We start from the raw sequence: 24,509 nt of genomic DNA on the forward strand, positions 1-24,509 counted from the left end.
ATCTCACACAGGCATGAAACCACTTTGTCTTTCATCTTCGTTCTTATTTCACTAAATATAATCATCTCCAGTTTCATCCATTTTGTTCCAAAGGATACAATGTTCTTTTTGATTACAGAGTAGTATCTCATGGAGTATATGTCCTATAACTTCTTTAACCAGTCATCTGTTTAGGAGCATTTAGGCTGCTCCCTCACTTTGGCAATTGTAAATAGTGCAGCTATGAACATAAGAATGCATATATTCCTCTTAGTGTATCAGAGGCTCTTGAATGAAGTTGATCTGGCAGCTGAGCTTGGAAAAAAGTGAAACCCAGTTCCATGGAGATCTATGGGAAAAACACCTGTGTAAGAAAAACAGGCCAGTGTGACACCAGAAGTTTCAAAAGAAACTGAGAGAAGATACTGCAGGTGCAAACTGAGAGAAGATACTGCAGGTGCAAACTGAGAGAAGATACTGCAGGTGCAAAGACCACAGGGAGAGCAAGATCCTCCATCTACATAACCCTCCCTTCTGACCTGGCATCTGGCATCTCTTTTCTTCTTGAAGAAGAGACTGACTACTTTCAGTACCAAAAGAAGTTTTCTTTCCACTCAAACAAAGTTCCCAGACTCGTAGGGTCTTATCTGAACAGGGCTTAGCTTGACACCAACAGCAATGAAGAACAGCAAACTGTGGGGGGGAAGGGGGTGTTGGGGAAGTGGGGGAGCTGGCCCAGAGGGTAATTCAGGGTGCTGACATAATTAAGTCAGACATGACAGGGTAGAAAGTGGACACTTGAGCAGCAGGGGGCAGGACTTAGGAGTAGTGTGGGTTTGGCTACAACTTCAGAATATTTCTGGGAAAAAAAAAGATAAAATCAGGAAATGTCTGGTGAGCCTTGAAATAAATGCATTTGCAAGGCATTTAAGCAAGTGACTTAACAAGTCTGACTGTGCAAAGTCCTTTGCCCACAGGGAGTAGAGCAGGATAAGGTGATAATTCAAAAACAGTATCCATTCATTCAGCGCACAGGACTATCTGTTCTATGGCAGGTGCTGTAGACTCAGAAAGTACAAAGAACAGGGCAGGGGAGATAGCATAATGCTTATGCATTAAGACTTTCATGCCTGAGGCTCTAAAATTCCAGGTTCAATTCCCCACAGCACCATAAACCAGAGTGGAGCAGTGCTCTAGTGGGTCTCTCTCTCTCTCTCTCTCTCTCCCTCTCTCTCATTAACATTAAAATAATAAAATATATATTTTAAAAACTAATAATACCCATCCAGTCAGGGCCAGCAAAATATCTCACTTGAGTAGTGCACCTGGCCCCTCACAGCACTGAAGGGAGCTTCACTGCTATGATTAATTTCTTTCTTTCTCTCACTGCTTGTCTCTTTCTCACCATCTGAAAAAAATCACCACAAAGCAATGAATCCCTGACAACAACAAAATAAAAGGAAGGATAGTTAAAAAAAAAAAAAAAAAAGAACAATCCAGTTCATACATTAAAGGGATGGGTCCTGCTAAGTAATATAAAGCCTATTCCAGACTGTCTCTATATGTGGAATCTGTGATGGACATATATGTGGACAGGCTGGGATTCTTGGTGTCTGACTTCTTTAAATTAGCTCCATGTGTTTAAGAGCAGGGTATTAAAGAACACAGCTACTAAAAATGTAATTAAGTCTACATAATTATGTAGTCCATGGATAAGAGCAATGGCTTTTGAACCAGACTGCTAAATTTTCTGTTCTTCTGTGTGGTCTTGAGCAAGTGACGGAGATGCTCTGTGCCTCCTATCATTGATGCTTTAAGTAGAGGAAACAGCAGTGCCCCCGCCCAGTGGTTAATATGAGGTAAAATGCTTCAAACACTGCCTGGCACATATTAGGTCCTCTGTAAGCATGAGCAATTAGATAACTAATTACCTGTGGTTTTGATAAGAGGTTGAATGGAGAAGTGAAATCAAGAGCAGAACAAGATCTCTCTCCCCCTCCTGAGGTGAAACTGCAAGGCTCCAAGCTCTGCAACTGATGAGTTGTATGCATCTGTAGGAAATGGAAGGGAGGAGGGAGGGAGGGAAGGAAAGAAGAAAGGGAGGAAGGAAGGAAGGAAGGAAGGAAGGAAGGAAGGGAGGGAGGGAGGAAGGAAGGGAGGAAGGGAGGAAGGCAGGCAGGCAAGAAGGAGGGAAAAGTATGTGAGAGAGAGATGTGAAAAGAGAGAGATAAGGAGGGAGGGAAAACAAGATAGATGGAAAAAAGAAAGAAAGGTGAGAAAGAAAAAGAGAGAGAGAGAAAGGAAGGAAGGAAAGAAGGAAGGAAGGGAGGGAGGGAGGGAGGGAGGGAGGGAGGGAGGGAGGGAGGGAGGGAAAGAAAAATAGGGGCTAGTAGTACTATGCCAGTTGAGCACACATTCAAGAACCCAGGTTTAAGCCTCTGCTCCTCACCTGCAGGGCGGTGAATGCAGGTGTCTGTCATTCTCTCTTCCTCTCTCTCCCCCTACCCCCTTTCAGTTTCTCTATGTCTTGTCTAGTAAAAGGGACAATAATGGCCATCAGGAGCAGTGGATTCATCATGCAGATAAAGAGCCCCATGATAAATGTGGTGACAATACAATAAATAAATTTAAAGGTTGGGGGGAGGGAAGAAGAGAGAGTCATGCAGAGTAGGTGTTGCACCTGTTCTAATTTACTGAGACATCAGAGGCTTCTCAGGAAGTCTGAGCCTCTTGTTCAAGGTCATCTACCTGGAAATGCCACCAGGTCACCCTCCAGTTCCCATACTCAGCACTTTTGCCCCCTGGAGATGAAATTTTAGGAGGAAAGCTTCACATAGGGTTGTTGAGAGGGAGATCAGAGACCTTTTGGAGAGCTGTGTTCCCTCACACACATAATCTTCCTTAGCCCCAACATCAGAGGAGAGGCTAGCCCTGAGAAGCTGTGCTAGGTCCCAGGGCCCAGGAAGCTGCTTTGTTCTTCCTTGTGTGCTTTGCGAAAGAGCACATGGTGGATAGGGAAAGAGGGGTTCCTGTCTCCCCTTCTGCTGCCAATGCTACAGAACTGTTGTCTGTAGCCTATACTATTGAATTAGAGCCACACAGGGCTCACCTTTCAGAACTAGGTCACAAACATGCCTCAGTGCAGACAACTCCTCTGTGGTAAGGTGCTTTGGGAAGCGTGCATGTGTGAAATTATGAACACTTGTCTCGCTGTGTGACCAGAGCTGTTCTGCATATCCACTTTTTGTCTTCGGGAGAGCACAGAACATCAAAACATGACCTTAAATTTGATTTTTAAAAAGAGAGAGAGGTGACCGAGAGATATCACACTAGGTAGAGAACAGAGTTTACCAAGGTGTAGAAATTCCAGCCCCCTGAATCACATGGGAGAATAGCAAAGCAGGATGGAGCCATGCTGGGGTGGCTTTCCTTGTCTTTCTCTTTCTCCCACCTCTGCTTTTTTCCCTTTTTTCCTCACTGCTTCTCAATCTCTGTCTGAAATTAAAAGGGAAAAGTAGTGATCCAGGAGGTAACACAGTGGCTACATCATTGGGCTTAAAGGAGCTAGGTCCTGAGTTCAATCCCTAGCATCGAATGTTCCAGAGTGATGCTCTGGATCTCTCTCTCTCTCTCTCTCTCTCTCTCTCTCTCTCTCTCTCTCTCCTTCTCTCTCTCTCTCTCTAACAAGTAAATAAATCTTCTACTTAAAGGGGGGATAAAAGAGTACAGGAAAGAGGGAATCATATAGACACAGAGCCTTGGCACAAAAATAAATAAATAAGATCAGTTTGTATAAATAAATAATGTATAAACTCGGTTATTTTTATATATACTTAGATATTTATTTAAACGTATTTATTTATACATGAATAAATAAATTAGGCCACTGTGAGATACCAGTGGTCCTATTTCCAACAAATCCAACTGATCCTATGTGATTTCACAGACACACACCAGTACACATGGAGGCATACTTGCCTGGCTACACCCAGCATGTTCCTGCAGCAGGTAAGCATGTGGAAGTGTGCTCGTTGGTGTCCAGACAGTCTGGCGACATAGGCAGAGAGCCCTATCTTCCAGAAAGGACACTGAGGGCCCCAGATTTCCCAGGATACAGACAGATCAGAGGTGCCCTGGTGGATGATGTGACACTCTGGCTTATGTGTTCAGGGCATCTTTCCAAAACCAGAGTTCCAGAGTCCTTTATGACACATAGAGTGACTAGACATGCTTATCATCCCAAACAAGCACTGGCCTGTTGTTCTTCTCCCAGGGATAAAGACATATCCAGAACCATCAACCACTACCTTCCCACCACTGCCATCCTGTCCTCCCTCAACTCCTTCCTCCCTCCCTTTGCCTGTGCTCTCTGACCTCCACTGTGACAAATCCCAGCTGCCACGAAGGCTCATGTTGAGCATGTTTCTTTTTCCCTTTGGATGACGGGGCTCTCGCTGAAAGACTTCTCCGAGACCAACTCCCCAAATAAACAGGCACGTGACACAGACAAAGCTGGCAGCTCAGAAAGAGCTCCACCACCAAGGCTCCTGGGGAATCTGAGAAGCCCACATTGCCCTTGAAATGAGGCTATTAAGGTGTGACACCATTTTTGCTGGCTGGCAGAAGTCTTTGAAATGGCTGGAGAGGCCAATCAAGAGGAGATGAAAACCAGCATCGGAAGATTCCCCAACTCTTCTGCTGATGAAGGGGAACAGGCCTGGATGCGCCTGGAATGAGAAGCAGGTTCCTGGCAGGCAGGCAGGCACGCAGCCTGGCCCCCAGCTCTAAGCCCAAATGTCACTGGAACCACCATAAGCCAATGGTGTGGTAACTTGGAACACAGTACAGATGTCAAACGAAGTCAATCAGGGGACACTACTCCAGCCTGGACACCCCCTCTTTCCCATAGGGTCCTAGGAACCCCAGGCAAAACCTGACCACAGCAACGAACCTTGTTCCCTGCTGTATTTGAGAACTGATGGTCAACTTCACCCCCTCTGATGGGAACCAGGCACCCTGTGACCCATTCTGGAAATAAAATCTGACCTACCAGAGTGACTTTGGAGCCAGGAAAATAGGGAGTGAAATCCTGTCTGCTTGTTTGTCATGAAATCCTCCAGCCTCCATTTGTTCATTTGAAGGGAAAAAAAAAAAACTGCTTTTGTGGAAGGGTAGAGAGGAACAGATGAAGTATTTTATGTCAAGTGCCTCACAGTAGAAAGCCAATATAAATTAGCCTGTGTGGGGTTTGCATATGGCAAGAAAAGGAAGGCAGGACTTCCAAGCAGCAGGTCAGGCTCAATTTAATTACTAGTCTCTTTGGTTTTTTCCAGTTGTGGAGCTGAAACAAGGCCTTCTGCTCTTTCTTGTAGGCTTCCTTGTAGGTAAATGCCTCTCCCAAGTAGGGCCAGCTCTCCCAAAACAGTTCTCTCTCTGCAGACTCCAGCAGAAGCTGTAGGAAAATAAATCGAGATGATTTCAGCCTACAGAAATCCTCTCTGTCTTTCTGTGATTTTCTTTTCTGTTCCCCAATCTTTCCTGACTCAGGATAATATCCCAAAGGTGACTTTCTCTGAAAGGTCAGGCACCTTTTATTTTTTTCCATAAAGACTCAGAATCTGGAGACTCTCTGAGATCTTGGCCATGAAGATGAGCTGCCAGTCTCTGTGGTTTCTTCTAAAGTGTCAGTAGCATTTTCCATCTGAAAACAGCTGAATCTTCCCATTGCTTCAATGAGCCAGGAGATATGATTTGGTTACTAGAGACCAAACAGGTCTGGGCACATTTAAATGATGAAGGTGTGTGGGTTTTCTTTCTTCCTTAAATTAAATTTCCTCATGACTTCCCCCTAGCTCCAGCAAATGTGTGTTAGGGTAGGATTCTGATATGGGGGTGTCAGAATCTACATGTCATGTGACTGTATATATTATATGCATGTGTGTGTGTGTTTCTTCTAGGAAGGTCCTAGACTAATGTTCTACTTTAGTCTTTTGAAATCCCAGTAATCTTGAACTGTCAACTTTCATTTTTTCTATTATTATTACTATTGTCATTTTGCCTCCAGGGTTACTGCTGGTGCTCAGTGTCTGCACAACAAATCCACTGCTCCTGTGGCCATTTTTTTTAAAAGAACATTTGTTGTTGTTGTTGATAGGACAGAAAGAAAATGAGAGGGGAGGGGAAGATAAAGAGGGAGAGAAAGATAGACACCTGCAGACCTGCTTCGCCACTTGTGAAGCAACCCCCCCACACACACACACACACCCCGCAGATGGGGAGTACAGGGCTGGAACTGGGATCCTTGCTCTGGTCCTTGCGCTTTGTGCTGTGTGCACTTTACCGGGTACACTACAGCCTGGCCCCCAGTTCTTTTATTTGTTTGTTTGTTTAGTAATTTTGGCATTAATGAGAGAGAGAGAGAGAGAGAGAGAGAGATGGAAAGCACAACCAGAGTACTGCTCAGATTTGGCTTATGGTGAGGCTGGGATTGAAAATGGGACCCAGAGCCTCTGGCCTGAAAGTCTTACTTTTCTTCTTTCATAATGGCTGGTGTGACTGCAATTTGGGAAATGGCATCACTGCATACTCCACCCTCTTGAGTGAAACATGAGTCTCAGACCATCCCAAATATCCATACAAAATTTTGGCAACATCTTCCCAGGTCCTCTATGTCCATTGATTGTTTCAGCACCTTAGGAAAAACAACTATGCACATCGACTTATTTTACTTTGTGATTCTAAGGCTTATTTTTGAAGAGGTGGGGTGGCCTTGGTGTATCCAGCTGAGCACACACAGTATCATGAGGAAAGGCTCAAGGTTCAAGCTACCACTCCCCACCTGCAAGGGAAAAGCTTCTGGAATGGTGAAGCAGGTATGTAAGTGTCTATCTTTCTCTCTCTGTCTCCCCCTCCCCTCACAATTACTCTCTGCCCTATCCAATAAAACAGAAAGAAAGAAGAAGAAGAAAAGGAAAAAGTGGTTACCATGAGTGGTGGATTTATAGTTTATAGTGTGGACCCCAGGCCCCAGTGATAGCTACAGTGGCAAAAAAAAAAAAAAAAAGCAATTCTTGTAGATTTTCATATGCACAGCAGCTGGAAGATCACTTTAACATTAATGAATCCCACTAAGATCTTCTTACATTACATGTTATTAGGTATAAAGTTTTGCTTTATTTTCTCTTCTAATGACAACGTTTCTGGAACACAGGAACTATCTGATTTATACCAGAAAACACAGATAGATGTTTGATGTTGCTCTTTCCAGTAGTCATGTCAGAATACTGAGATTGTGAGACTGGCAACAGATCTTACCTGCAGGCTGCCTGCATGTCATATTAGGAAGTCAGCTTCGAACTTCTGGTATCCCAGATAGACACACAATGGCAAAGGGGAAGCTTCAGTGCTGTGGTGTCTCTCTTTCTCCCTGTCTCTCTATTTCTTTTTTTTATTTAAGTAAATCTTTTAAATATGTTACTTATATACTTATTTGAATAGAGACAGAGAGAAATCAAAGGGGAAGGGAGAGAAAGAGAGATATCTGCAGCATTGCTTCACCACTCATGAAGCTTTCCCCCTGCAGATGGGGATTAAAAGCTTGAACCTGGGTCCTTGTGTGCAACATGTGTACTCAACTGGATGCACCTCTCTCTCTCTCTCTCTCTCTCTCTCTCTCTCTGTGTGTGTGTGTGTGTGTGTGTGTGTGTGTGTGTGTGTTATAGAGTTTATTGCTCAGGCTCAGTGTCAGTACTACTAATACATGACTCCTAGTGGCCATTTCCCCCCCTTTTTTCTTTCTGTTTTTGTTTTTTTCGTAAGGCAGAGAGAAATTGAGAGCAGAAAGGGGGGGAGAGAGAGACAGACAGACAGACAGAGAGAAAGAGAGAGAGAGGAAGATAGACACCTGAAAATTTGCTTCACTGCTCATGAAGCATCTCCTCCGCCCCTGCAGGTGGGGAACAGGGGCTCAAGTCCGGGTCCTTTTGCATGGTGGTAACGTGTACATGCACTCAACTGAATGTGTTTGGCCCTCTCTCTATTCTGATTTGACAAAGTCTGCCCAGACTGCAAAGTCCTGGTAATGACAAAACAAGAATACTGAAACCATACAAACCAGTACATGTATATTTCAATATCATATTTAATGGAATATCCACAAGTCATTGTTTGATCACTATAAGCTTTATAGTTCAGACAACTGAATCAAAAGCTAGCTTCCTGCAACTCTCAGTCCATTCTTCCTATTTGTACTGGATCTCTTCTTATAGTCTAGCTGAGTGACTTCTGGAAAACAGTGTTAACAGTGTTCCGAAGCAGTCATTTGGGTGTTGCTAAGGAGCTGACAATCATAAGAATGCCAGCTCACTCCCTGCACCCATCTTCAGCAAGTTAAAAATACAGGCACTTTTGTGCAGACCATCCCATCCCATCCCATCCCATCCCATCCCATCCCATCCCATCCCATCCCATCCCATCCCATCCCATCCCATCCCATCCCATCCCCATTCTCTCTCTCTCTCTCTCTCTCTCTCTCTCTCTCTCTCTCTCTCTGTCTCTCTCCTCCCCCCTCTTGAGTCCGTTTATACTCCAGCTCTCATTTGGCTCACTGGATCCTCTGTGGATTCCAGCAGAATTATCTCAAGTGGAAAATATACTCTGAAAGGAAAAACGCAAAGCTTGTTCACATTACCAGGGTTAAATTTCCTTTCCGCTCCTTATCTGATGCCATTGAGGACTGTTATGCTCCTGCTTACTCAATAAGCAATAGAAATATACCCTTCAGCAGCAAGCCAGCCTCTGGAAGACAGGGTTGAGTGGGGGGACATTGTGATCCTGTTCCCTCCCTTCCCCTTCTGCTCTTGCCAATTAGAAGAGGGAGGGAGCTGTCCTTCCCCCACCCCAACCCCCACCCCCACCACCAGACCATAGAGGCCTCTGAAACCCCCCACCCACTTCAGAGCACGCTTCTCTTCACATTGGCTACACAGTCTACAAGCTTACATCTCCTTCTGAACTATTCTCCAGCACAGTGGGGAGAAGACTAAAGGAAGCAGCAGGATGCAGGGATGTGAGGGGGTCCTCTTTCAAAAGGACATGGATTAGTCCACAGCTGAATGCATTGCTGGTAAAGCCTGCCTTCCAAGCCTGTCCCCTCCTATTCTTGTGCCCTGTCCTAACTACTTGGAGCGACTGCCCAGCCCTGCTTCCACCCATCCTCTGAGCTTTTGCCCTATTCTTCGTCCCCTAAAATTATCAAAGCTTACCTGTCTCTCTGCTCTGGTCTGTCCCAGGTATTACTGTCAAGCAGAGGCATTGGAGAGAGTTTCAGCTTCACACCGTACTGTTAATAACTGATGACAACTGCTTCCACATAAATCTAAAACAATGCCTGATTTTCAGAATTAAAAAAACAAAAAGGTGTTCTCTGCAGCCTGGGAGCTGGTGCAGTGAATAAGCCATTAGACTCTCAAGCATGAGGTCCTGAGATGGATTCCTAGAATGGCATTATGATACTCTGGTTCTCTCTCTCCCTCATAAATAAATAAATATTTCTAATATTTATTTAATTGATAGAGAAGAGAGAAATTGGAAGGGGTGGGGGAGATAGAAGTATGGAGGAGGGGAAGATGACTCCCGTAGTGCTGTCTCACCACTCATGAATCTTCCCCCTTGCACGTGGGATGCTGGGGCTTGAACCTGGATCTTTGCACATGGTGTGCACTTGACCAGATGCACCATAGTCCGCCTGCCCCTATCAAATCAGTCTTTCTTAAAGAGGAAAACTGTGTGCTCTCTAACAGTAGATTCCAGCAGGAGAGACCTTGGAGAAGGACAAGGCTCCCCAGAGCTTTGCACCTACCTCAGTCACTGTTTGAGAATCTCATGAGCCCATATGCGAATGGCAGTGAGGTTGTAAACAGCAGTTTGTGGAGTCAAGTTGTGGAGGAGAGTCCTAACTCTGTAAATTCCTTTCTGAGGGACCCTGAGGGGGATTTCTTCATCTTCTTTTCCAAAATAGGGTGCCATGATATCACCAACAGCATGACTCTGACTTGGTGAGATTAAATGAAATAGTCTTTATGAAATACCTAGCAGGGAGGGCTGGGTAGATAGCATAATGATTCTGCAAAAGGCTCTCGTGCCTGAGGCTCCAACGTCTCAGGTTCGGTCTTTAGCACCACCATAAGCCAGAGCTGAGCAGAGCACTGCTCTCTGTTCCTGTCTTTCTCTGTATCTCTTAGTAAAATGAAATAGATATTTTTAAATATCGTAGCATGGTATACTCGTTGTAAACACTCAAAATATCAAATATCCACTCTCAATAAACTGCTACTAATACCTGTTTATGGTATATATAAAGGCCAATTTCAAGGACCTCCAATCAATCAAACCTGAGTTTTAATTTTGGATCCGTTGATTACTGGCTGTGTGACTGTAAATTATATCTCCCCTACCTTTTATTTACTTATTTTTACATGTCAGCTTGATCATTAATAAATAGAAATAATCACATCTCCTTCCATAGGAGTGTAGTACAAATTGGAAGAAATCGTGTGTTGGAAAATACCTCATAGCTAGGAGGCATTCAATAAACGTTCAGGGATGGGGAAAACATCCTCTGAGCAGATCGCTCAGGAAAAAAAAAAAAATGACAGGGATTCTTTTGGGCATTTAGATGTGTACATTTCGATAATGGACTTGCTTAGTCGCTCTGTCCTAAGGCTATCTATCAACTCTTATAGTGCCTCTGTGAGGCACAGAGCAAATGTGGGTAATGGTGTCTCGATTTTATTAACAAAGTGAATGTCCCAAGCACCAGTCAATACAGCACAATTGAGCACAGCTCTGGACAGATAGATTGCTTTCTCTCTTTTGAGCAGGAGTTCTCAAATTTTACTTTGCATCCCAAACTAGATGGGAAATAGAAGAGTACTGTAACATGCAGAATAGAGGAACTTCTAAGAATGAATGAAGTCACAGCTGCCACAATTCACCTTCATCTAGAGGAACAGCCTGTGAAAAGCCACTTGGGAAGTCTAGGAAGCTACCAGTGACAGTTTAGAACCCAAAGCAATGAAGCCATGGACATCTTTTTTAGAGTCCGACAATGCACAGCACAAAGTATAGTGAACTCCCACTTTCAGATTTATAAATATGTGGCTATGTCAGACAAACTTTCCCTATGTTCACGATGTCTCCCAGGCAAATGCAGCTAGGCACAGTAGATCTGTGTTTTACGTGTTCGTTTTGTAAGGTCTTTTGTAATAGCTTTGTCGGAATGATGAGGGACTTCCTGCTAAATACCAGTGAAACTAGGGGCATCTGTAAGTGAATGAACAGCTATGGCCAACAAGTGCTGAACAGGGGATTGATCAGTGTCAAATCGTGGGCTTCCAGGATGCAGAGGACATTGGCTACGTCCTGTATCATTAACTGTTTCCATCAGGGATTTGGACGGAGGTGTAGAGATGACACTTCTCAAATTTACGGTTGACATGGAATTGGGAGGGAAAGCAAATTCATCAAGGTGATTCAATCCAGAAAGATCTTGTCAGGCTGGAGGACCAGGCCAAATGGAAGATGATGAAATTTAACAAGGAGGGAAATGCAATATGGTGTAATTAGGTTCCAAAGTAAATTATTCACATGTGGATTTCTGTCATTCTGAGGTTTGATGAAGGCCTGGTCTAACTAAATACAGAAGGTTCTTTCAGAGAACCCTGCAGGTGGATTTGAGTCCTATTTCAATAAACTGGGAGAAATAGCAATGAAAACATGGGTTCTACAGAATGACATTGCAGAAGACTGTGGTGGGTTTCAGCTAGACAACATTCTAGGTTGACAAGGAATTGGATAAAATAACGTTCATTCATGCTCTCTGAGGATATTCAACATGTATGGCCTATAAGGGCCCAGGCTCTAGGCTCAGTCTATGCAGGAGTGTATACAGCTGTTCTCTTACTTACCAGCTCTGAACTTAAGCCAAGTTACATAGCTTCTCTGTGCCTCAGTTTCTACCCCTAAAAGATAGAAATATGCTTGCAGTTACCAACCTCATTGAACTCTTGTACAGAGGCAGTTCAATAATGCAATAACCCGGGTAGGCACACCTGGCTGAGCACACACATTACAGTATGCAAGGTCCCAGGTTCTAACCTCCAGCCTCCATCTACAGGGGAGGGGGGGAGTTTCATGAAGGGTAAAGGAAGGCAACAGGTCTCTCTCTCTCTCTCTCTCTCACCTTCTCTCTCTCTCTCTCTCCTTCTCTCTCTCTCTCTCCTTCTCTCTCTCTTATTTCAATTTCTCTGTCTTTATCCGAAATAAATAAATAATTTTAAAAACTTTAAAAAATAATGCATTGTGGTATTCCTTATTTTACTTGCTTTTTAAGAGGCAAGCATTTTGACTGAGGAAGGAGGGGAAAGACAATCCTTTACCTGAAGAATAGGCTGAAAGTATTATAGCAGGACACCTGTGCAAAAAAATCCAAGAACTGAATGTTGAATAAGATCATTACAAGAAGAAAGAAGGAGAACCAGTAACCAGATCCATCTAAAAGGGGAAAATCTAGATTTAGGGACAGTAGAACTTACATAATAAAAAAAACCCAAAAACCAAAAAACAAATAACAATGAATCAAGGATAAGGAACCTGAGATGTTGGTCTAATGCATTTTAAGTCTCTTCTGTTTGAGATCAGCATGGATTAGGGAGACAAATACTGGGTAGAAACTCCCATGACATCCCATGAGCCCTGCTTTGAGGGTTCATAGGGCACAGAGATTGGAAATCAGTGTAATGAAGGGATCAAGGACATAGCTCAGTGGAAATTAGGACAAGGCTGAGAGATTGAAGGAGAGTTTAGTTTTAGCAGTTTTGTAAAGGAAGAAGAGAGAACAGTACTGATGTTTCCTACAAGCTGTGTGGGTGATGTGCCCTTCCCCTTTGTAATTTTTATAAAAGTAAAACATTCACATAATGCTGCATTACTACATATCACATATCAGGCCATACCCAGAGTGTCAGGCTAGTCAATGCATCACACCTTTCAAGGTCTGAAATGGCCTGGGTAGGCTAAAAGGTTAAAACAGTGTGTGTGAGCCAAGGACCTCAGAACCTTCCATGTGCCCTGGAGGGAAGCAAAGCCATGTCCACACACAGACAAGGTACTTCTTCACATATTTGCAGGACTATTCTGTGAAAGAGGACAAGCTAATCCTTGCTCAATATGCTGCTAGAGACCAGAAAACAGATGTTCCAAGGAAACAGTTATAATTCCTCAGTCAAAGTTGATGAAATGTCAAAGATAGAAGTTTCTATCTGAGATTAGATAGATTTTGGGGGGGTCTACACAATGGGAAGTCATGTCTGCACTGCTCAAAAATTGGGCTAGATGAAAATCTCTACAGTCTCTTTTTTCTTCCCCCCCCCAAACATATTATTCTATCATTTAATGAAAACTATTAAGAGACAGTTGAGTAAAACCCAGGTTTTGGACACAGCTGCCATATTTTAATGCCATCTTTGGAACGGATTATGTCTGTCCATGCGGTCAATTGCAGGAGCCATTATAGAAAGATCTGTAGTTCTTGGCCAAGCCAGCAGGTGGAGCTGGCCAGCTACGTACCTGGAGGGCCCCACTGGGAGGGCTGTCTGATGAACACTGGAGTCATCTATATAGACTGGCAGCCATAAAGGAATGAGAGAGCTAATCGGCCGCCATCTGTCTTCATTTTGCTAACCCCCTCCATTGGATGCCACCAGCAGTTCACTTCCTATATTTATAAACATCCCCAATCAGTCATTTCTCTGCCCGCTGTCACATATTTGTGGTGTTAATGCTGGCTGCTTTATTGCAGATTGGACTTCATTTCGGGCATAACTCTCATATACTGTGGTTCTGAGATCTTTATAGCCACATTACGGTATATAGCTGAGTTGTGATTACACATCAGCATTGTAAGGCCACAGACGGTGATCTGGCCCATACGCACCCACCTGTCACCCCTGCCCTCTGTGGCTAGCTGTATATAGATCATGCTATAGACACAGAAAAATAGAGATCTAGAAGACAGAATGAAGGATCAGGCACAGTTTCTCATGAGAACTCAAAGTAGACCTGGACTGAGAGCTCACAGAACAGATTCTTTTGGGTAGAGTCATCTGGCAGATGGGGGAGAATGAATGGAAGGAGAAAGGTGAAAAGGGGAAATTTGTAGTTCAAGAGACTTCCTGACCATCCCCACCCCATAGAGACTCCAAAATGACAGCGGAGCCATCAATTTCTGTTATCATGTGTCTGAAATAAAAATGTAGGTTACCATTTCTTCTGACTCTCTACATTATATTAGTCATATTCATAAATGTGCCTTTCTTGCAGAAATTTTTTAAAGTCCCATTGCATTTAGATTTTGTGATGTCTGTAAAGGAATCCTTGGGAAGACATTCACAGGTGAAGTAGCAAAAATTTTCTCTTCTGGAAGTCATGCAGGCCATCGAAAGGCTAGCTAGGAAGAGCTATACTTGGCGGGCGGAGATGATAAGCACCTGGTTGAGTGTACACACTACCATGTGCAAGGACCTGGGTTCAAGCCACTGCTCCTCCCTGCAGGGAGGACACTTCATGAGAAGTGAAGCAGGTCTTCAAGTGTCTGTCTTTCTCTGGTCCTCTCAATCTCCTCTTTCCCTCTAAAGTTCTCTCTGTCCAATCAAAAAAAGAAAGAAAGAAAGAAAGAAAGAAAGAAAGAAAGAAAGAAAGAGAGAAAGAAAGAAGGAAAGAAAGAAAGAAAGAAAGAAAGAAGGAAGGAAGGGAAGGCAGGATGTGGTGCACCCAGTTAAGCACACATAGTAGTACTACACACAAGGACCAGCACAAGGATCAAGGTTTAAGCTCCACTCCCAACCTGCAAGGAGGACACTTCAGGAGCAGTGAAACAGGTCTGCTGGTGTCTCTCTGTCTCTCTCCCTTTCTATATCCCCCTCCACTCTCAATTTATCTCTATCCTATCTAATAAAGTGGAAAAAATGGCCACCAGGAGCAGTGGATTCATGGTGTTGGCACCAAGCCCCAGCAATAACCCTAGAGGCCAAAAAAGAAAGAAAGAGAGGAAGGAAGAAAGAAAGAAAGAAAAAGAAGGGGGGAAAAAAAGGCCCACTGGGAGTGGTGGATTCTTAGTGTTGGCTCTAAGCCTCAGCAATAATCCTGGTGGCAATAAAATAAATAAATAAATAAAAGCACTACACCTGGTCAGTAAATAAGCAGAATTATGGGGCAAGGGAAACAGTAAATGGGAGAACAGGGCCAAGTTAAATCTAGCCCCACAGCACTGGAGGAAGTTTTAGTGCTGTATTGTTTTTCCTTCTCTTATCTCATTTTTTGTTTCTTTCTTCCTAACTGGAAAAAATAAGTCATCCCAAAGCATTGACACTTTGGTGGTGCATTAATATATATATATGTATATATATGTATATATATATATATATATATATATGCCCTCTAACATAAATGTGATAACTTATGGGGACTGAACGGTGGCTCACTTGGTAGAACACATATATTACAATGCACAAGGGCTGGGTTTAAGCCCCCTTGGTGCCTGCTACTTCACAAGAGCTGAAGTAGTGCTGCAGGCATCTCTCCTTCTCTACCCCCCACTTCCCTCTTAATTCCTTTTTGTCTGTCTCTATCTAATAAATCAGTGAGTACATAAATAAAATATTTAAAATAGTCTACGGCCATACCACCCTGAACACGCTTGATCTCGTCTGATCTCGGAAGCTAAAATATTTAAAATATATATGGGTCCCTAGACATTGCTAGAAGAATACAGGTCATTGGGTATGGCACATGTATAATTATAGAGTATAACGGTTTCATTCTGGAAAATCTCTGATTTTCAGTCTTCTATTCCATGCTTTGTCTTCCTATTCACACTTCTCAACCAGCTCTTGGCCTTTTGGTGGACAGAACCTGCTAGAGATCACACGTTTCTGAGTCTCCAGACTTTTCTTCATAGACACTCAATCTTTGCTCACTGCTAAAGGCTGCTCAGGCCTCCCTGACCTCTCAGACATTTCTGACTGTGTCCTCCACATCTGCCTTTTTGTGCACACATGTTGACACTGTTCTTTTTGCTCCCCTAGCAAGGCATGCCCACAGGATGGTAACTGCTTCAGGGCAGGGGAGAAATCTTAATGAGGCCCCAGATATTGAATTCAAACTTCTGATGTCATCACTCATGACCTCTCCTGAGGCCCTCCCCACTCCAGAATCTTCTCTGAATGAATCCCATCCTGCCCTTTATCTATCCCCCTTACTTTGTCAAAGGAGACAGTCTAACCGCCTGAGCCGTCCTCACTTCTCACTTCCCATGACTTTGCCCACAAAAACCCTTGCCCACAGCTTTCATCCTTTTATGTAGAACCTATCTAGTCTGGTGATCTGCAAGCCCACTCCTAGAGTGGACTCTGATCCTTAACTCTGCAAATCAAAAGTCTGCTAGGGTAGGCTCATCCACCGATTCCTGCCCACCCACCTCAACTCCTTGCTCCATGACTTTTAGTCAGGATGAGTTCTGCCTCAGCTCCTAAAATTCAAAAGCTAATGCCTTAGAATTTATAACCTTTGAGAATGTCCTATACTGTAAAATCTTATTTAAATGAGCACCAGGAACAGGCTGAAGGGGTAAAAACATTGACTAGAGTCTACATGACTAACACCACCCTTCTTATAGAGCCAGGGAGAAAGCAGGAAGGCCAGCTCAGTCTTCTTCTAGTCCTGGGCCTCACTGGATGTATGGAGCTTTTTTAAAAAAACAACAACAACAAAATAGAGCAGTAAACTTAAACATCACCACTCACTACCTTTGCGTTGCTTTTCTTTTCATTCTGGAAATACCTCTATTTTTATCACCTGAGAAAGGGATATTACTTACCTCAGTTTGGTGAGAAGAGCAGTTCATTCATGCCTCCAAAGCACTGAGGTGTAGTTCCCAGTGGGTGGAGAGTCCATACTCAAATTATTTATACATCGATGGCATTTGTAATAATCAATGTCATAATCACCTCAGCCACCTCATTTCTGTTGGCCAGATGCCTCAGAAATCAAGAAAAGCAGCCTCCTCTCAGGCACAGGCCAGCACAGGGGTAATTGCTTCAGAACCAGGCTCCTGGGATTCCTTGTGTCTCAGGCTCTACAGGCCTGACTTTTCCTTTTCAGATTGTAAGCTGCCGCCCAGGCTTTCTTTGAACTGGGCTTCTAAGGGAACCTGAGGGAAGGGATTTCCTTTAGGACAATGGTTCCCAAGGCTCCTCTGCTGTTAGAAATGTTCCTCTCTTCATGAGTGCCATCTCCCTGGCGCTCTTTGATTACCTGGGTGCGTTACGAAGCCATTTCCACAGTGCTTTGGAAGAGGGGATGGAGAGCAGCTCTCGGATCCTCAGTTCCAAGAGAAGGGATTATGTTCTCTGGTTTTCTAGTTGAATCCAGATCCCTAAGCTGAATTCTATCCTGAAGGCCTTCCAAGTGTACAGAATGGTTTCCCTGTGCCCTGGATTTAACTCATTTCAGAGAAATCTGAAGCCTCATTACAGTACCTCCCACACCCAACATTCCCCCAGAACACACACACACACACACACACACACACACACACACACACACACACACACACTTTCTATTATCTAATTCTTTAGTCCTAGTTGCAAATAGATATTAAAATATTAAATCAGTCTCAGATATCTTCTTCATCAAATATTAAGGGAAAATGTCTGTGTTAACAATGTTTTAGTGTGAAATAATCAACCAACTGTGGTAATTGGATATTTTTCTTTCGAAGGTCATATGCTTCCACAGAAACCACTCTGGTAAAATGCGCAACTCAAAAGAGTTATCTCACCTCACACTCAGACACTGCTCAAAGAGCATTATTTAATCATTAATTAGTTACTCCACCAAATATCCTAGGAAGTGTGGATTGATAGCTATGTGAGGCTTATGGAAACTCAGAGAGAGAATTAGGCCTAGCTCTGCCTATGTCATGCAACAGACTTGAGGCAGCAACTTCTAGCTAAATCCTCATGCATGGGCCAGCATGATATCAGAAGTGGGACTGAGGGCAGGGAAGACATTAAAATGGTTATGCCAAAGACTCTCAGGCCTGAGGCTCTGAAGTCCTAGGTTAGTCCCCTACACCATCATAAACCAGGACTGAGCAGTACTTCGGTAAAGAAATTAAAATGAAATAAATGCAGTGAAACAAAGTACATTTAGAAGTGGGGTTAAAAGCTCAAGGGTTGTTTTTCCTAAGTAACTTTGGGATATTTTCAGTGCTTTGATTGTCTAAATCTCATAGATAAACCCTAGAATATGCTTTTTTGTCTCACTGGTTAGATCAATGAATATCTGTGTCGAAGAGACCCCAGTTAGATGCCACTATTGGGGATGGGCACCCTACCACTACCCCATCAATCCCATCACTTGTGCCTAAGAAGATGGTTGGGCCCAAATCAGGAACAAGTAGTCTGTACTAAATGTTAAGTGTAGAGGGAGGAAGGCCACCCTAGCAGAATGTGAAACACAGAGATTCCAGTCTTTTTAAGGAATTCCATGAGTGTGACTATCACAAGCAGAAAGCCCTGTGACTTAGCTGGCAACTCCCTCTGCTGACATCCACCCTGAGTTGCATCTGGATCCTGGTTCGAACTCCCTGGCTCTGGCTCCCCACCTGCAAGGGGTTCGCTTCACAGGTGGTGATGGTGATGCAGGTCAGCAGGTGTCTGTCTTTCTCTTCCCTTTTCCCTGTCTTCCCCTCCTCTCTCAATTTCTCTTTTTCCTATCCAACAACAATGACAGCAGTAACAACAACAATAATAACAATGGCAAGGATAAACAATGGGGGCAACAAAAGGGAAAGAATTAAAAAATAAAAATAAATAAATAGTAAAATAAAAAAAAAACATATGATGTGCCCATCACATAAAGCCATGTGTGACCATTCCCAATCATTGCAATGGGATACATGAGCTCACCAGCTTCCAACTTCTATGGTGCGTGATTTGCCCAGCCAGCACTTTTCTAATAATATTTTGTCTCAACATCCCAAAATCACAGAGCAATTTACAGAGATTAATTAGAAACCCTGCAGAACTCTTCCTTCTTGGGAGAGGCAGGAGTGGAGGCCACCAGAGGGAAGTGAAATTAGCTTCCCTCAAGAGAGGCAAGTGAAGGCCGGCCCTCATCTGACTCCAGCCAGCGCTGAATCTGAGAAGCAGAGCCCCTTGTCACATTAGTACGCAACAGAGAAACAATCTGTCATCTGCTATTCTAAAAGGATTCAACTGGGAGGAAGTAACAGTGCTGTGCCTGTTTATTTTTTCCTCCTGAAAAAGAAATGCTATCAATACAGAAATTTGTTACTACCCCAGGGTCCTGGCAGGATGCCTAAGAGAGCTGTAATTTTGCCAGATTCCAGCTTGTGTCACCCCGAGGCTAGGTCATTTTCCTTTTTTTTCTCCTCTCTTTTCTGCCTCAGACTCTGAGTCTGCATACTCCCCCACTCCCCATTCTAAGAGCTGAAGGCAAATGCTGGTGCCAATATGAAGTGACTGTCTCCTAGTCACACACACACACACACACACACACACACCAACAATGATGGCCTCCTAGGTCTGGTACATGGGATCAGCTTGGCAAAGAATAGGGAGTTATAGCAGAGAAAGGGCTCTATCAGGCCATTGAGAAAACGCAGCTGTTGAGGGTCCAAAAGGAGGGGCGAGGAGGGAAGCTGCAGTGACGTTCTGTTTTGTTCTAGCAACCAAGGCACAAATTAAGGCAAAATTAGTGACTTTCTTTGGGCAATTGGATGGATGGGAGGAGGAGGAGTAAGACAGGGAAGCAGAGCTTTTAAGGACAGTAGTTTGACAACATCTGAGACAAATCTGTGGTTGACATTTCTTTTTCTATTTTTTTTTTTACTTCCTGGTAGATTAGTTAGTGACTTTCTCTTTACATTCCGGAGGGGTTTTTCTCCCCCTTCCTTTCCTTTTTTTGCACCAAACACATGTAAATGTGATTGAGAATTCTTTCCTCAGATCTGTTTTCTTGGCAGCCTTCCTGCCAGCTGGCCTGGCTGGGGGAACCCACACTGGTGGCTGATTGCAATTGACATGATCTCTTAGGCATTGTGGGGCAAGTTTGCTTCTGGAGACATTTACAGACCCACCTTTGGGCTTGAGTTCAAGGACAGATGAAGGGCAGATGGGACCTTTGCAGAAGAACTGAGTGGCTTCCTGCCCATAACAGGTGCCCAGGCCACCTCTCCCATGAGCTCTTTTCTGCAGAGTAGAAGTAGTGGCAGGTGGGAGTTTGTGGGGGGAGCACTTCTTACTTGCCACCTGTGCACCATTTAATGCAGAATTCCAGATATCCCAGATTCATCTGGAAAGGTCATGTAAACTCCCTCTGCTGTCTCCAACTTGGACATTTTACCCAAATTCCAAGATGAAGAGATGCAAAACTCTTACTCATCTAAAATGACTTTTTGAGGTGAATCGGTCCTAACTTTTTCGTCTCTCCTGGCTCAGCTGGTTCTTCCTTTTCCTCCTCTTCTTCTTTCCCTCATCCTGGCTTCAGGCCACATCCACATGCAAATGGAATTGTATCTATGCATTCCCCGCAGTCAGTATAGGACTCAGCTCTTACATGACAATGCATAAGAAGCCATGGAATGAAATAGGTCAGAACAGGACCAGCACAGAAAGAAGCATAATAGTTATCAAAGAAGAGGTGGGCAGAGATCAAACAAGTTCAGGGGTGGGAAAATGAAAGGTGAAAAAGATTATCCCAAATCACTATCTTTAGGAGGAGGTTAATGAGTAGAATTACCCAAAATTGAGCATGAATTAAGGCAAAGTCTCAGAAAGGCAGCCATTATGGGAAGCTTGCTGTGTGCCAGATACTATTTTTATATGCACTGCTTTACTCAATGTCTAGATCACTGTATGACCCAGACATTAAAAGTACTACCCATTTTATGGAGCTGGAGGTCACTACACTAAGTAAAGTGAAGTGAAGGAAATAAGTGAAATAAGTAAAGAGGTGAAAGACACCTAGCTACAGGATGTTTTTACTCCTATGCGACATATATATAGCAAAAGCATCCAGACTTGTTAAAAAAAATAATACCCAAACTGCCTTTACACTTTGTGAATATGATGGTACTTATTAGAGGGGACAGACAGAAGAACTTTATGTGCTGGAGTGATTTCTACACATATATTTCAGATGTTCCTAAAATTTGATGACTTTGTACACCAATATTAAATTACTAACATAAAAATTATTTTAAGGGGGCCAGGTGGTGGTGCAGCTGCTTAAGCACACACATTGCCATGCTTAACGGCCTGGGTTCAAGTCTCGCTCCCTACCTGTAGGGTTTGGGAAGCTTCATGATTTCTGAAGCAGGTCTGCAGGTGTCTCTCTCTCTCCCTTCCTATCTCCCTCCGCTCTGAATTTCTTTCTGTCCTATCAAGTAAAAAATAAAGAGAAAGAATAAAAAGGTAAAAATGGCCACCAGGGAGCAGTGGATATGTACATATACATATACATATACATATACATATACATATACATATACATATACATATACATATACATATACATATACATATTATACCCCCATTTCACTGGTGAAGAAACCAAGGACTTATGCTTATAAAAAACTATTACTGTTCAACCCAAGCCACAATGAATAAATTGAATGTTCAGGATACAAATCCAAGGTGGTTTGTATTTAAATCCATTTCTCTTAATCTGCACTAAATTTCCCCACAATATGGTTTATAACAATAGTACCACCAAGTAAAAAACCACAAGGCCTTTTGAATTAGGGAACAGGAATATTTGCCTTTTGGTCTATTTTATATAGATGTTGGGGCTAGGTAGCACAGGAACATAAAACCTGACTCTAGCCAGAGGGATCTGACATCTGAGCAATGTGATTCCACCTGCAACAAGAGTAGACATTCAAAAAGAGTAGGAAAGGTCAAGACTAAATATTCAGTCCTGGTAGGATTTTACCAAACATCAAATATTTAACATGTTTGTATGTATCTATTTTGGGCCAGGGCATTGGGCCAGGTGCTATGGGTATACAAAGAAATAGAAGACAAGTTCCCCTTTCTTGTTTGGGAAGATAGCTCAAGTGAGAATATAATTTAGGGCGGTGTGTAATCCTTGCTAAATGAGGGACAGACATTCACTGTTGGATGGACTTTGAGAGACAGACCAGTGTGAGCTGGTGCTGTGTGTTGTATGTTTGAAGCAAGGCATTTTACTGAGACAGCAAGAGAGAGGAGTAATGACTTCCAAACATATGTTGATGAGGTTCAGCAGGTGGCTTACCTGGCAGAGTGCATATGAACCTAGTTTCCAGCTCTGGCCACTACATAAGTGAGACTGCAGGAGGGATGCCTTATGAGTGGCAGATTGGTTCTACAGTGTCTCTCCTTTTCTGTGTATCCTTCTACCCTCCTTTCCATCTCTCTCTGTCACTCAGGGTTTAATAAGGGGAAAGGGAAAAAATGACTGCACAGAGCAGTGAGGTCATGCAGGTACCCTAGTTATAACCCTAGTAGAAAAATTATTTTAAAAAATGTATTTGCTCCTGAATGCTTGGCCACTCGTATTCCAAGTGACTTTGGACAGACTAGGTCTTTTCTCATGGAAACACACTCCCCATCTGAGAGGGATGAGTTTGGGAAAGATAGTCTTGAAGTTCCTGCTAGCACTATCATTCTGGGCTGTTTACCACCTGCTGTTCCCCTACATTCATGTAGGAATCCAAAGCTGTTTTGTGACTACAGGCCTGGCTTGCTCACACCAGAGTCTGTAGAACAGGACTGCCGGGATTACTTCCTCCCTGCACAAGGCAATGAAAGCCAAATGATTTGCTCCTTCCTGGTCATTTACTCCTAACCCATCCTGCCATCTTGCTTTCAGCACCTTCTTGTCCTAGGTTTATGAATACACAGTAAAGGACACTCTATACTACTCCTTTTCTCATGGCCTTTGCGGAAAAATCTTTTGTGCACACCTCTTGGGTACACGAGCCTCATATACACAGCTCTCTCTCTCTCCCTTTCACACACATAGACAGAGAACTACTATATCCTTGACATACACTCCTCATTCACAATACACTACATATCACACACACACACACACACACACACACACACACACACATCAACACAGCTCACACTACTTGCATCAGACATATGCATTTCACACACACACTACATGTACTTCACAGCCTTTCCATCACATCACAGACATGCCTCTTACATTTCCCACATGCTCACTGTTCCCACACATGTGCCTTACACATACCACATGTGCACATGCCTTACTTAGCGCCCACGCAGTACTAGAATTTACCCCTCCCTGTACAGCTCACGCACTAGGCAGACTCTTTACCATTAACACCCTGGCCTCAGTGTTATAGAGAGAAAAGCCAAGAATCATTGTCCTTTTCTCAGTGTCCCTTAGCTTTATGAAGGCTTTCTGTCAGACGTGATAGGGTAAAAGGGTTGATGCCCAAATAAATAATGCATTCTTTATGTCAGGAAGTAAGGAAAAATGGCCATCCCAAAGCTAAACCCAACAAGTGAGAAAGGGAATCTTCTACAGTCACAGAGAAGGATGATAATAAACACATAGACTAACTCCCAGGATGATCTGTGACTGTAATTCCACAAAGATGTCTTCACTCTGACCTCATTACAGTTAGTAGATTCATTCTCATGAAAAGGGGGTCTTCTGTTCTATTATCAGGGACTGACTTGCTGTCCAGCAACGGTGGTCCTAAGAGTTGATGTCAAAAGTAAACTCTCAGGTTGAATCTGGGAGCAGAGTTGGTATTGACTCAACCCAAACACAACAGGAGAGCTGATGGCTTGGGGTAGGGCTGGGAGTCAGGTTGGAAGGTCAGGTGTAAGCTGCAAAGGATGAAAAAGACTAAGAAGCTAGGGGTTTAGGACAGGGATAAAAATAGATTTTTTAAAAATCTGGGAGTTTGAGACAGGGATAAAAAAATCAAAGATAAAAGATAATCCAAAATGTATAGCCATGGATTCAGATTTCTGTTGTCTTTTACTCTCCATGATGACACTTTGTCCAAATACCACTGGCAGCTTTCACAGACATTGTAAGAAAAATTGCCCTCCTCTGAATGCTCACTCTGAGAAGACTCTGTATAAGAGCTTTATAACAATGTCACATTGTCCCACGTGACAATCACATCACAGTGAAGGTTGCTTTCTGACTTTACAGAGGAGGAAACCGAGTTCCCAGAAGAGCTTACATTAATGATGCAAGGTGAATTAGCCTAAGTGACAGACTCAGACTTTGCACCCAAATTCAATGTTCTTAACCACCGGTTTGTGTGATTTCACCCACTTCCAGTGGGGTGAGAATGTACAGAAACATCCAAGCAGGATATGGACAGTTACCCTGAAGGGTCAGGTGCAATT

At 43.3% G+C, this 24,509-nt stretch overlaps 1 protein-coding gene and 1 long non-coding RNA gene across 4 annotated transcripts in view; one reads left to right on the forward strand and one right to left on the reverse strand.

The window, feature by feature from the left end:
- NTM (neurotrimin) overlaps nucleotides 1-24,509 on the forward strand; it is a 1,300,688-nt gene that overhangs the window by 279,071 nt on the left and 997,108 nt on the right. The window lies entirely within an intron of this gene.
- On the reverse strand, nucleotides 1,870-17,431 carry LOC132534918 (uncharacterized). Its single transcript, XR_009546675.1, has 3 exons — nucleotides 16,913-17,431; nucleotides 11,946-11,999; nucleotides 1,870-2,030 (listed from the first exon to the last, which is right to left on the reverse strand). It is a non-coding gene; the product is annotated as an uncharacterized LOC132534918 (long non-coding RNA).

This window comes from Erinaceus europaeus, chromosome 20 (assembly GCF_950295315.1).
Source record: "Erinaceus europaeus chromosome 20, mEriEur2.1, whole genome shotgun sequence".
Lineage (NCBI taxonomy): Eukaryota > Metazoa > Chordata > Mammalia > Eulipotyphla > Erinaceidae > Erinaceus > Erinaceus europaeus.